The following is a 4,317-nucleotide window of genomic DNA, read 5'->3' as shown; positions in this document are numbered from 1 at the left end:
CATTGCCACTGATGTAATCTTAGACTAAATCATCACTTAATTTGGTTTTCAGAGCAACAGCATTATCATTTCTGCTTCATATAAATACTCCAGTCTCTATAGTACTACAAAGCACTATTAAAATCTCCTGTTTTAGGCTGGAAAATGAACAATATATTCTTTCTCCTTATCCAGATGTTGCCAAGTGCTAAAATCACAAAGCCAAAATCACTTGTACCATGTTACCACCTTTACATATAGTTATATCATACTCTAATATTTACATACATGCTTCTTAAATAAGTATATAGACTAAAATATCCTGAGTATAAGTTATATAATTTCTATGCACCCAAATTTAAGCTTAATTTTTTAATTTAAGAATGAAATGAGTACAAAAATTTGGAGAAACAGTTAAAGTGCATGGAAATAAAATTATATATCTAAATTTATTTATGAAGTTAAATTCCCCCCCATACACACAGCCCATCCATTTTGGGCTGTAAAACATGCTTCCAAAAAAAAAAAAAAAAGTTTGTCCTGAATTTTAAGCTGGACAAAAAGTTCATATCTGGGATGAAACTGGCAAAACACCTATATGCACTGGCAAACAAATGCAAGAAGGGAAAAAACTTGTTTAGTTTGTTCACTTTGAAAGTCCTAAATCAAGGCAAGAGCCAAGGAAAGGTGTTAAATAAAAATATTTTTGTTTTAAAACATAAACTACTAGTACAGGGAACATATGCTTTACATAACCAAAAATAAATCTCTTGGGAAAAAAATTTACTTGAAGAAAAAAAAAAAAAAAAAAAAACTCAGAGACCTCTAATAACGAACTCCTCCTTGTGGTTTTACGGGCCAAGATAACAAATGCACTAATGTGAGGGGATTAAGTATTTTTAAAATGTATTTATTTATTTTAGTTGTTACAGCATAAGAAAACAAAACAACAATTAAATTTAACCAATTCCTCCAAGAGATGAATTCTAAGAAACCAAATGCAGAATGTTTGATCCAGGTTATTTACACAATTCAATCCTGCAGAAGGACAAGTAAGTTTGAGTTCTTTAATGTCATTTTCAAATAAGGATTATACATTTCATTAATCAACATACTTTGTTTCAATTATTAAAAAGTATTTTGGTTTCCAGGTTACAGTTTTAAGAGTTCTGTAAGCACCCAAACCACGGCTAAAAAAGGTAATTAAAATAGGTTCTTTTTAATGACACTGCATTCAACCTATGCAAGTGAAATGCACAAAACAAAAGTCTAACTTTTCCAAAATGCTCTCCATTAGGGATATTACTGGTAGTATGGTCGCATATCTAGACTGATCTGATGATGAGGTCCCGCATCTGGCCCTGAGGTGGTGGACCTTGCATCTTGGAGGTGGAACCCTAAGCTGGCCAAATACCAGGACTAAGTCCACCAGGCTGATTGAAAGGTGGCTAAGAGTTCCTTGTTCTTCAGAGAACTGCTGAAGTGAGCCAGGGTTATAATGATGGGAGGAGGTGCACTAACAGGTGGGCCACCATGCTGAGGGAGGCGGAGGACCAGGTGGGAGGATGGCTCATGTATGGAGGCAACTGGGCAATTAAGGTCCAGGTGGTGGTGTTATGGGTGGAGGTGCAGAGGTCATGGGAGGTGGTGGAGCTGGGTTATAAATCATGAGGAGTCCCCGGCCTGTGGAGGGTGGTGCTGCATTGGGTGGCTATTGAGGAGGGGGGGAGGGTAATACAGTGCTACAAGTGGGGCATCATATGATGAGGGATGTGAGACCACTGGCTGATTCTGGTATCTTCGCCGGGATGATGATGAGGGCTGGGCCAGGGCCAGGGCCTGGGGTGGCGGTCACGCCCACCACTGGTACTAGATCCTGGTGAGTCATCCTGATTGGACTGTAAATGAGATTGCTGTGTTTACGAAGCTGTAAATCGTGGAGATACGAAAAGCCTCTGTCCCACAGAGCTTAGGGGACCCAAAGAACTCATCAGCAGACTGGGGTGGAGGCTGCCGTCTCGGTGGTCTTCATGAGGCTATTGTAGTGCCTATGACCTACATGCTGCAGCCTTGGAGTGTGGAGGAATAAGAACATGGTTTAGGACCTCCAATATGAGGGAGGTGGTGCTTATCCCGAGGCATCAGGAACGTCAGTCATTTCGAAGGAGTGTGGCAGGTCCAGTTATAGCTGGTGCTGTGAATGGGATCACCTTTGAGGGCGCCCATAACTGGCTTTCCACCTCCCTCATGTGACGCATGGTTGATGTGTGCCTGTAAATCCCTCTGAGATAAGTAGTATGTCCGCTTGCAGCCTTGCACAATGCTGCACATAAAATAGAGATCCACTCTAAGACACTGTTCAATGCGCTTGACAGGATCATTGCAACTATAAAGAGAAGAACTGTCCTTAGATTTAGTTAGGGAAATGAAAATATATCAGCATTTAATTTGACTTAAGCACTTTAAAAAGATACAATCATAAAATATAGGGTGGTCCAGATTTAATTATGCATTTTCATTACGCTATAACTTAAGTTAACCAATCCCATTGAGAAGTGTGCAAACGGACGACATGAAGAATTGTCTTGGCGAACTGGAATTGTCCCTGCATAAATCAGATAATCTGGATCTGCATAATTAGATCTGGACCACCCTGTGTCTGAAGATAAGGCACTTCTCACTATTCTGATTTTCTTTTATTTTTATTCTGAATTTTTTTTACACTAAAAATGACAGGCAAAATCTGTTATACCAGATGTCATAAAAATATACAATTTTAATTAGGTTAAACATTCAAATACAATGGGCAAAAAAATGAATTTTAACAAACATGAAACCAAGCATATACTGCTAGACATTTTTGATATTCTTCTCAATTATATAATAGTTCTATAAATCAGTAGGGATCCTCTGATCCATCGGCTGCTGATCAAATTCAATTGATATTCACTCCAAAAACTTAATAAGCCAGTTTCCGATTTTGTGTTTTTTTTCTCCCAGCCTTTCTTTTCTAAGCATTACAGTAATTAAGTGGTACTGCTCATGTATGTCAAGCATTGCGGTACTTGATGCAAACTTATTGTTCTGCTGCTGGAAGGCAGCCTGAAAAACAGAGGAGTCAGGTATATTTAGGAGATAAGACAGAAATATTGACTTTCACATTAAAAAAGTGGAGTAATAAACAGAGTGAAGAAACTTAGGAGTCACCCTTTGCATAGAGGGGAATTTTAGACTAATATTGTTCAGCTGAACAAAAACACAGCAATGCTCATTTTAATAAAGAACAATCTGTTCTCGCTGCTTAGTAACCAAAAACTTAAGGAACAATTTTAGACTATTTACTTGTAAAAACCATAAGCCTGTTAGTGTTGTATCTACTTGATACATATCAATGAACATTATACTACAACTGTGACTTGTAATTATGACATTCTTTTATGCCATATGTACAGTATATATGTGTTATGGATATTCTGTTTACACTTATTAACTAAAATATGAGAACCAAACAATTACACTGCAATATGGTCAGGTTCATAAGTATGTAGACAGTGACACATTTTTCATAATTTTGGCTCTATGCGTCACCACAATGGATATGAAATAAAGCAATTTATGCTATTGCAATATTTAGCAATTATGTTATTGAAGCATATTAAGTGACTTATCAAAAAATAGCGTATGAGCCATTTAGGAACAGAGGCACTTTTCTGCATAATCCCCCACCCTGTTTCCACTGGCTCAGAATTATATGGACATTTGACTAACAAGTTGTTCCAAAGCCAGTTGGGTGCAGTTCCTTCATTATTTTATTATATTAAGCAGGTAAAATGCCCAAAATTAATTCCAAATATGGAATTTGCATTTGGAAGCTGCCACTGTGAACTCTCAACATGAAGTCCAAAGAGTTGATCATTCAAGTAAAAACAGTCCCTCAATTAGGCTGAGAAAACAAAACAAACCCCTTAAAGAGACAGCAGAAACATGAGGTGGTCAAATTAACCATATGGTACATTCTTAAAAGAAGAAACAAACTGGTGAACTCAGCAACACCAGAAGGTCTGGACAACCACAGAAGATAACTACTCTGGATGATTGCAGAATTCTGTCCTTGGTGAAGAAGGACCCCTTCACAATATTTAACCAAAACCAAGAACACTCAAGGAGGTAGGCATATCATTGCCAAAGTTTACAATCAAGAGACGACTTCATGAAAGAAATGACTGAAGGTTTACCACAAAGTTTTCTTGGAAAAGAGAAAAAACGGCTCATGATCCGATGAATACCGCATCACATGTGAAACATGGTGGAGGCAGTTTTATGGCATGATCATGCATG

The 4,317-nt window shown here is 37.8% G+C and overlaps 1 pseudogene; it reads right to left on the bottom strand.

The window, feature by feature from the left end:
- Positions 1-1,281: 1,281 nt before the first annotated feature.
- Positions 1,282-1,947, bottom strand: LOC120522543 (annotated as a pseudogene).
- Between the last annotated feature and the right edge of the window lie 2,370 nt (positions 1,948-4,317).

Source organism: Polypterus senegalus, unplaced genomic scaffold, assembly GCF_016835505.1.
Source record: "Polypterus senegalus isolate Bchr_013 unplaced genomic scaffold, ASM1683550v1 scaffold_81, whole genome shotgun sequence".
NCBI classification, from domain to species: Eukaryota; Metazoa; Chordata; class Cladistia; order Polypteriformes; family Polypteridae; genus Polypterus; species Polypterus senegalus.
Note: the sequence above shows the minus strand (reverse complement) of the source record. Positions and strands in the feature narration are given on the sequence as shown.